We start from the raw sequence: 9,614 nt of genomic DNA, 5'->3' as shown, positions 1-9,614 counted from the left end.
TCAGGTCAAAGTCTCGCGGCCCTCTATCATAATCCAGAGTTTTGAGAAGATTGGAGAAACTTGATTTTTCGCCCGAAAACGAAAAAAAACGTAAGGGGTAACACTGTCGTTTTTTTTTCGGGTCGAAATTTTGAGTTTCGATATCTCAGCCCTGGAAGGGTCTAGAGCCTCCATTTTTGCGCTCAGGTCAAAGTCTCGCTGCCCTCTATCATAATCCAGAGTTTTGAGAAGATTGGAGAAACTTGATTTTTCGCTCGAAAACGGAAAAAAACGTAAGGGGTAACACTGTCGTTTTTTTTTTCGGGTCGAAATTTTGAGTTTCGATATCTCAGCCCTGGAAGGGTCTAGAGCCTCCATTTTTGCGCTCAGGTCAAAGTCTCGCGGCCCTCTATCATAATCCAGAGTTTTGAGAAGATTGGAGAAACTTGATTTTTCGCCCGAAAACTGAAAAAAACGTAAGGGGTAACACTGTCGTTTTTTTTTTCGGGTCGAAATTTTGAGTTTCGATATCTCAGCCCTGGAAGGGTCTAGAGCCTCCATTTTTGCGCTCAGGTCAAAGTCTCGCGGCCCTCTATCATAATCCAGAGTTTTGAGAAGATTGGAGAAACTTGATTTTTCGCCCGAAAACGAAAAAAAAACGTAAGGGGTAACACTGTCGTTTTTTTTTCGGGTCGAAATTTTGAGTTTCGATATCTCAGCCCTGGAAGGGTCTAGAGCCTCCATTTTTGCGCTCAGGTCAAAGTCTCGCGGCCCTCTATCATAATCCAGAGTTTTGAGAAGATTGGAGAAACTAGATTTTTCGCCCGAAAACGAAAAAAAACGTAAGGGGTAACACTGTCGTTTTTTTTTTCGGGTCGAAATTTTGAGTTTCGATATCTCAGCCCTGGAAGGGTCTAGAGCCTCCATTTTTGCGCTCAGGTCAAAGTCTCGCTGCCCTCTATCATAATCCAGAGTTTTGAGAAGATTGGAGAAACTTGATTTTTCGCCCGAAAACGGAAAAAAACGTAAGGGGTAACACTGTCGTTTTTTTTTTCGGGTCGAAATTTTGAGTTTCGATATCTCAGCCCTGGAAGGGTCTAGAGCCTCCATTTTTGCGCTCAGGTCAAAGTCTCGCGGCCCTCTATCATAATCCAGAGTTTTGAGAAGATTGGAGAAACTTGATTTTTCGCCCGAAAACTGAAAAAAACGTAAGGGGTAACACTGTCGTTTTTTTTTTCGGGTCGAAATTTTGAGTTTCGATATCTCAGCCCTGGAAGGGTCTAGAGCCTCCATTTTTGCGCTCAGGTCAAAGTCTCGCGGCCCTCTATCATAATCCAGAGTTTTGAGAAGATTGGAGAAACTTGATTTTTCGCCCGAAAACTGAAAAAAACGTAAGGGGTAACACTGTCGTTTTTTTTTTCGGGTCGAAATTTTGAGTTTCGATATCTCAGCCCTGGAAGGGTCTAGAGCCTCCATTTTTGCGCTCAGGTCAAAGTCTCGCGGCCCTCTATCATAATCCAGAGTTTTGAGAAGATTGGAGAAACTTGATTTTTCGCCCGAAAACTGAAAAAAACGTAAGGGGTAACACTGTCGTTTTTTTTTTTCGGGTCGAAATTTTGAGTTTCGATATCTCAGCCCTGGAAGGGTCTAGAGCCTCCATTTTTGCGCTCAGGTCAAAGTCTCGCGGCCCTCTATCATAATCCAGAGTTTTGAGAAGATTGGAGAAACTTGATTTTTCGCCCGAAAACTGAAAAAAACGTAAGGGGTAACACTGTCGTTTTTTTTTCGGGTCGAAATTTTGAGTTTCGATATCTCAGCCCTGGAAGGGTCTAGAGCCTCCATTTTTGCGCTCAGGTCAAAGTTTCGCGGCCCTCTATCATAATCCAGAGTTTTGAGAAGATTGGAGAAACTTGATTTTTCGCCCGAAAACGGAAAAAAACGTAAGGGGTAACACTGTCGTTTTTTTTTCGGGTCGAAATTTTGAGTTTCGATATCTCAGCCCTGGAAGGGTCTAGAGCCTCCATTTTTGCGCTCAGGTCAAAGTCTCGCGGCCCTCTATCATAATCCAGAGTTTTGAGAAGATTGGAGAAACTTGATTTTTCGCCCGAAAACGGAAAAAAACGTAAGGGGTAACACTGTCGTTTTTTTTTCGGGTCGAAATTTTGAGTTTCTATATCTCAGCCCTGGAAGGGTCTAGAGCCTCCATTTTTGCGCTCAGGTCAAAGTCTCGCGGCCCTCTATCATAATCCAGAGTTTTGAGAAGATTGGAGAAACTTTATTTTTCGCCCGAAAACGAAAAAAAACGTAAGGGGTAACACTGTCGTTTTTTTTTCGGGTCGAAATTTTGAGTTTCGATATCTCAGCCCTGGAAGGGTCTAGAGCCTCCATTTTTGCGCTCAGGTCAAAGTCTCGCGGCCCTCTATCATAATCCAGAGTTTTGAGAAGATTGGAGAAACTTGATTTTTCGCCCGAAAACGAAAAAAAAACGTAAGGGGTAACACTGTCGTTTTTTTTTCGGGTCGAAATTTTGAGTTTCGATATCTCAGCCCTGGAAGGGTCTAGAGCCTCCATTTTTGCGCTCAGGTCAAAGTCTCTCGGCCCTCTATCATAATCCAGAGTTTTGAGAAGATTGGAGAAACTTGATTTTTCGCCCGAAAACGAAAAAAAAACGTAAGGGGTAACACTGTCGTTTTTTTTTCGGGTCGAAATTTTGAGTTTCGATATCTCAGCCCTGGAAGGGTCTAGAGCCTCCATTTTTGCGCTCAGGTCAAAGTCTCGCGGCCCTCTATCATAATCCAGAGTTTTGAGAAGATTGGAGAAACTTGATTTTTCGCCCGAAAACGAAAAAAAACGTAAGGGGTAACACTGTCGTTTTTTTTTCGGGTCGAAATTTTGAGTTTCGATATCTCAGCCCTGGAAGGGTCTAGAGCCTCCATTTTTGCGCTCAGGTCAAAGTCTCGCTGCCCTCTATCATAATCCAGAGTTTTGAGAAGATTGGAGAAACTTGATTTTTCGCTCGAAAACGGAAAAAAACGTAAGGGGTAACACTGTCGTTTTTTTTTTCGGGTCGAAATTTTGAGTTTCGATATCTCAGCCCTGGAAGGGTCTAGAGCCTCCATTTTTGCGCTCAGGTCAAAGTCTCGCGGCCCTCTATCATAATCCAGAGTTTTGAGAAGATTGGAGAAACTTGATTTTTCGCCCGAAAACGGAAAAAAACGTAAGGGGTAACACTGTCGTTTTTTTTTCGGGTCGAAATTTTGAGTTTCGATATCTCAGCCCTGGAAGGGTCTAGAGCCTCCATTTTTGCGCTCAGGTCAAAGTCTCGCGGCCCTCTATCATAATCCAGAGTTTTGAGAAGATTGGAGAAACTTGATTTTTCGCCCGAAAACTGAAAAAAACGTAAGGGGTAACACTGTCGTTTTTTTTTTCGGGTCGAAATTTTGAGTTTCGATATCTCAGCCCTGGAAGGGTCTAGAGCCTCCATTTTTGCGCTCAGGTCAAAGTCTCGCGGCCCTCTATCATAATCCAGAGTTTTGAGAAGATTGGAGAAACTTGATTTTTCGCCCGAAAACTGAAAAAAACGTAAGGGGTAACACTGTCGTTTTTTTTTTCGGGTCGAAATTTTGAGTTTCGATATCTCAGCCCTGGAAGGGTCTAGAGCCTCCATTTTTGCGCTCAGGTCAAAGTCTCGCGGCCCTCTATCATAATCCAGAGTTTTGAGAAGATTGGAGAAACTTGATTTTTCGCCCGAAAACTGAAAAAAACGTAAGGGGTAACACTTTCGTTTTTTTTTCGGGTCGAAATTTTGAGTTTCGATATCTCAGCCCTGGAAGGGTCTAGAGCCTCCATTTTTGCGCTCAGGTCAAAGTCTCGCGGCCCTCTATCATAATCCAGAGTTTTGAGAAGATTGGAGAAACTTGATTTTTCGCCCGAAAACTGAAAAAAACGTAAGGGGTAACACTGTCGTTTTTTTTTTCGGGTCGAAATTTTGAGTTTCGATATCTCAGCCCTGGAAGGGTCTAGAGCCTCCATTTTTGCGCTCAGGTCAAAGTCTCGCGGCCCTCTATCATAATCCAGAGTTTTGAGAAGATTGGAGAAACTTGATTTTTCGCCCGAAAACTGAAAAAAACGTAAGGGGTAACACTGTCGTTTTTTTTTTCGGGTCGAAATTTTGAGTTTCGATATCTCAGCCCTGGAAGGGTCTAGAGCCTCCATTTTTGCGCTCAGGTCAAAGTCTCGCGGCCCTCTATCATAATCCAGAGTTTTGAGAAGATTGGAGAAACTTGATTTTTCGCCCGAAAACTGAAAAAAACGTAAGGGGTAACACTGTCGTTTTTTTTTCGGGTCGAAATTTTGAGTTTCGATATCTCAGCCCTGGAAGGGTCTAGAGCCTCCATTTTTGCGCTCAGGTCAAAGTTTCGCGGCCCTCTATCATAATCCAGAGTTTTGAGAAGATTGGAGAAACTTGATTTTTCGCCCGAAAACGAAAAAAAACGTAAGGGGTAACACTGTCGTTTTTTTTTCGGGTCGAAATTTTGAGTTTCGATATCTCAGCCCTGGAAGGGTCTAGAGCCTCCATTTTTGCGCTCAGGTCAAAGTCTCGCGGCCCTCTATCATAATCCAGAGTTTTGAGAAGATTGGAGAAACTTGATTTTTCGCCCGAAAACGGAAAAAAACGTAAGGGGTAACACTGTCGTTTTTTTTTCGGGTCGAAATTTTGAGTTTCGATATCTCAGCCCTGGAAGGGTCTAGAGCCTCCATTTTTGCGCTCAGGTCAAAGTCTCGCGGCCCTCTATCATAATCCAGAGTTTTAAGAAGATTGGAGAAACTTGATTTTTCGCCCGAAAACTGAAAAAAACGTAAGGGGTAACACTGTCGTTTTTTTTTTCGGGTCGAAATTTTGAGTTTCGATATCTCAGCCCTGGAAGGGTCTAGAGCCTCCATTTTTGCGCTCAGGTCAAAGTCTCGCGGCCCTCTATCATAATCCAGAGTTTTGAGAAGATTGGAGAAACTTGATTTTTCGCCCGAAAACGAAAAAAAAACGTAAGGGGTAACACTGTCGTTTTTTTTTCGGGTCGAAATTTTGAGTTTCGATATCTCAGCCCTGGAAGGGTCTAGAGCCTCCATTTTTGCGCTCAGGTCAAAGTCTCGCGGCCCTCTATCATAATCCAGAGTTTTGAGAAGATTGGAGAAACTTGATTTTTCGCCCGAAAACGAAAAAAAACGTAAGGGGTAACACTGTCGTTTTTTTTTCGGGTCGAAATTTTGAGTTTCGATATCTCAGCCCTGGAAGGGTCTAGAGCCTCCATTTTTGCGCTCAGGTCAAAGTCTCGCTGCCCTCTATCATAATCCAGAGTTTTGAGAAGATTGGAGAAACTTGATTTTTCGCTCGAAAACGGAAAAAAACGTAAGGGGTAACACTGTCGTTTTTTTTTTCGGGTCGAAATTTTGAGTTTCGATATCTCAGCCCTGGAAGGGTCTAGAGCCTCCATTTTTGCGCTCAGGTCAAAGTCTCGCGGCCCTCTATCATAATCCAGAGTTTTGAGAAGATTGGAGAAACTTGATTTTTCGCCCGAAAACGGAAAAAAACGTAAGGGGTAACACTGTCGTTTTTTTTTTCGGGTCGAAATTTTGAGTTTCGATATCTCAGCCCTGGAAGGGTCTAGAGCCTCCATTTTTGCGCTCAGGTCAAAGTCTCGCGGCCCTCTATCATAATCCAGAGTTTTGAGAAGATTGGAGAAACTTGATTTTTCGCCCGAAAACTGAAAAAAACGTAAGGGGTAACACTGTCGTTTTTTTTTTTCGGGTCGAAATTTTGAGTTTCGATATCTCAGCCCTGGAAGGGTCTAGAGCCTCCATTTTTGCGCTCAGGTCAAAGTCTCGCGGCCCTCTATCATAATCCAGAGTTTTGAGAAGATTGGAGAAACTTGATTTTTCGCCCGAAAACTGAAAAAAACGTAAGGGGTAACACTGTCGTTTTTTTTCGGGTCGAAATTTTGAGTTTCGATATCTCAGCTCTGGAATGGTCTAGAGCCTCCATTTTTGCACTCAGGTCTAATTCTCAGGGCCTTCTATCATAATCCAGATTTTCAAGAAGATCAGAGAAAGTCAAAATTTTGACCTGAAAAAAAAAACTGACAGTGGTACCCCTTTAGTTTTTTTTTCGGGTCGAAATTTTGAGTTTCGATATCTCAGCTCTGGAAGGGTCTAGAGCCTCAATTTTTGCACTCAGGTCTAATTCTCAGGGCCCTCTATCATAATCCAAAGTTTCAAGAAGATCAGAGAAAGTCAAAATTTCGACCCGGAAAAAAAAACGACAGTGGTACCCCTTTCGTTTTTTTTTTCGGGTCGAAATTTTGAGTTTCGATATCTCAGCTCTGGAACAGTCTATCCATGGCACCACTTCCAGGATTCAGCTCTGGGCTCCTCAGGGCTCACACCAGTCTGCAGACTTTTCAGATCCTACAAAAATGCTCACAAACATTACACAAAAGCAGTCATTTTAACAGCACAATGTCATTTGATTTATGTATTAAAAATAGCCTTACTTTATATTTTAGTAAAATCCCTGAAACCTTTTTTTCCCCCAGCGAATGCTGCCATCATCTTTCCTTGCAGGTCCTGCTCCACCACAAAAGCTCTGCAGCAAATGCAGAAATCAAGACTCAGAAAGGTGTTGTTGTAATTTCTCAGTTTGAAATTACAATCATTCAAATAAACTACAACTTGTTATCCATTTCTGTAGCTTACTCACTCAGAGCCATTGATGACAACATTCAGCATCATGAGCCTCTCTCCACCGGATAAACACACACGTGTTCTTCTGTCCCTGTGTAATACAGACAAGATTCTCATTACGAGCTCAACACTGCATTTACTTGCTGAGGTTGATGTGTTAACTCACTTTTAATCCATAAATGTTCCTCAATATATCAACACCAATAAGGGACAAATTAAATATATATCATGTTTAGTTACTTTATAGATGTGTTTACTTACAGCACATATTTGTCTAATGTAAGCAGTGTTGACAACAGTGACTTATCCTACATAATAGCACACACATGTATTTTTCATGTTGGGATGTGCTCACCTGCAATACTTATACAATATTTTCCTTCCTGATGTAAATAGACATTTTAAACAAGCGTATTTCGTATTTCAACTATATGGTTATATAAATCCACTTTGGAAACGTAACTTTACGGTTACTGGAGCTCCCCTGTTAGCTATAAATAATAAAACATGTGTTTACAGCAAAATCACAACTATACTATACTGTCTAACTCCTTTAGACTTTAAACAGTATAATGGCATAAATGCTACGTGGGATCTCAATATCTCAGCTCTGGAAGGGTCTAGACACTCCATTTTTGCACTCTGGTCTAAGTTTCTGGTCAAGAGGATCAGAGAAACTCAAAATTTTGACCCGAAAAAAAAAAGACAGTGGTACCCCTTTCGTTTTTTTTTTTCGGGTCGAAATTTTGAGTTTCGATATCTCAGCTCTGGAAGGGTCTAGAGCCTCCATTTTTGCGCTCAGGTCAAAGTCTCGCGGCCCTCTATCATAATCCAGAGTTTTGAGAAGATTGGAGAAACTTGATTTTTCGCCCGAAAACGGAAAAAAACGTAAGGGGTAACACTGTCGTTTTTTTTTCGGGTCGAAATTTTGAGTTTCGATATCTCAGCCCTGGAAGGGTCTAGAGCCTCCATTTTTGCGCTCAGGTCAAAGTCTCGCGGCCCTCTATCATAATCCAGAGTTTTGAGAAGATTGGAGAAACTTGATTTTTCGCCCGAAAACGGAAAAAAACGTAAGGGGTAACACTGTCGTTTTTTTTTCGGGTCGAAATTTTGAGTTTCGATATCTCAGCCCTGGAAGGGTCTAGAGCCTCCATTTTTGCGCTCAGGTCAAAGTCTCGCGGCCCTCTATCATAATCCAGAGTTTTGAGAAGATTGGAGAAACTTGATTTTTCGCCCGAAAACGAAAAAAAACGTAAGGGGTAACACTGTCGTTTTTTTTTCGGGTCGAAATTTTGAGTTTCGATATCTCAGCCCTGGAAGGGTCTAGAGCCTCCATTTTTGCGCTCAGGTCAAAGTCTCGCGGCCCTCTATCATAATCCAGAGTTTTGAGAAGATTGGAGAAACTTGATTTTTCGCCCGAAAACTGAAAAAAACGTAAGGGGTAACACTGTCTTTTTTTTTTCGGGTCGAAATTTTGAGTTTCGATATCTCAGCCCTGGAAGGGTCTAGAGCCTCCATTTTTGCGCTCAGGTCAAAGTCTCGCGGCCCTCTATCATAATCCAGAGTTTTGAGAAGATTGGAGAAACTTGATTTTTCGCCCGAAAACTGAAAAAAACGTAAGGGGTAACACTGTCGTTTTTTTTTCGGGTCGAAATTTTGAGTTTCGATATCTCAGCCCTGGAAGGGTCTAGAGCCTCCATTTTTGCGCTCAGGTCAAAGTCTCGCGGCCCTCTATCATAATCCAGAGTTTTGAGAAGATTGGAGAAACTTGATTTTTCGCCCGAAAACTGAAAAAAACGTAAGGGGTAACACTGTCGTTTTTTTTTTCGGGTCGAAATTTTGAGTTTCGATATCTCAGCCCTGGAAGGGTCTAGAGCCTCCATTTTTGCGCTCAGGTCAAAGTCTCGCGGCCCTCTATCATAATCCAGAGTTTTGAGAAGATTGGAGAAACTTGATTTTTCGCCCGAAAACGAAAAAAAACGTAAGGGGTAACACTGTCGTTTTTTTTTCGGGTCGAAATTTTGAGTTTCGATATCTCAGCCCTGGAAGGGTCTAGAGCCTCCATTTTTGCGCTCAGGTCAAAGTCTCGCGGCCCTCTATCATAATCCAGAGTTTTGAGAAGATTGGAGAAACTTGATTTTTCGCCCGAAAACGAAAAAAACGTAAGGGGTAACACTGTCGTTTTTTTTTCGGGTCGAAATTTTGAGTTTCGATATCTCAGCCCTGGAAGGGTCTAGAGCCTCCATTTTTGCGCTCAGGTCAAAGTCTCGCGGCCCTCTATCATAATCCAGAGTTTTGAGAAGATTGGAGAAACTTGATTTTTCGCCCGAAAACGAAAAAAAACGTAAGGGGTAACACTGTCGTTTTTTTTTTCGGGTCGAAATTTTGAGTTTCGATATCTCAGCCCTGGAAGGGTCTAGAGCCTCCATTTTTGCGCTCAGGTCAAAGTCTCGCGGCCCTCTATCATAATCCAGAGTTTTGAGAAGATTGGAGAAACTTGATTTTTCGCCCGAAAACGAAAAAAAACGTAAGGGGTAACACTGTCGTTTTTTTTTCGGGTCGAAATTTTGAGTTTCGATATCTCAGCCCTGGAAGGGTGTAGAGCCTCCATTTTTGCGCTCAGGTCAAAGTCTCGCGGCCCTCTATCATAATCCAGAGTTTTGAGAAGATTGGAGAAACTTGATTTTTCTCCCGAAAACTGAAAAAAACGTAAGGGGTAACACTGTCGTTTTTTTTTCGGGTCGAAATTTTGAGTTTCGATATCTCAGCCCTGGAAGGGTCTAGAGCCTCCATTTTTGCACTCAGGTCAAAGTCTCGCGGCCCTCCATCATAATCCAGAGTTTTGAGAAGATTGGAGAAACTTGATTTTTCGTCCGAAAACGGAAAAAAACGAAAGG

The 9,614-nt window shown here is 42.3% G+C and overlaps 1 long non-coding RNA gene across 1 annotated transcript; it reads right to left on the bottom strand.

Annotated features, from left to right (window-relative positions):
• Positions 1 to 6,310: 6,310 nt before the first annotated feature.
• On the bottom strand, positions 6,311 to 7,079 carry LOC148978480 (uncharacterized). Its single transcript, XR_016169008.1, has 3 exons — positions 6,734 to 7,079; positions 6,528 to 6,619; positions 6,311 to 6,441 (listed from the first exon to the last, which is right to left on the bottom strand). It is a non-coding gene; the product is annotated as an uncharacterized LOC148978480 (long non-coding RNA).
• Positions 7,080 to 9,614: the final 2,535 nt, after the last annotated feature.

The sequence above is a fragment of the Pimephales promelas genome, chromosome 6 (assembly GCF_988280905.1).
Source record: "Pimephales promelas chromosome 6, fPimPro1.hap1.1, whole genome shotgun sequence".
Lineage (NCBI taxonomy): Eukaryota > Metazoa > Chordata > Actinopteri > Cypriniformes > Leuciscidae > Pimephales > Pimephales promelas.
This window is presented reverse-complemented; position numbering and strand designations above follow the sequence as displayed.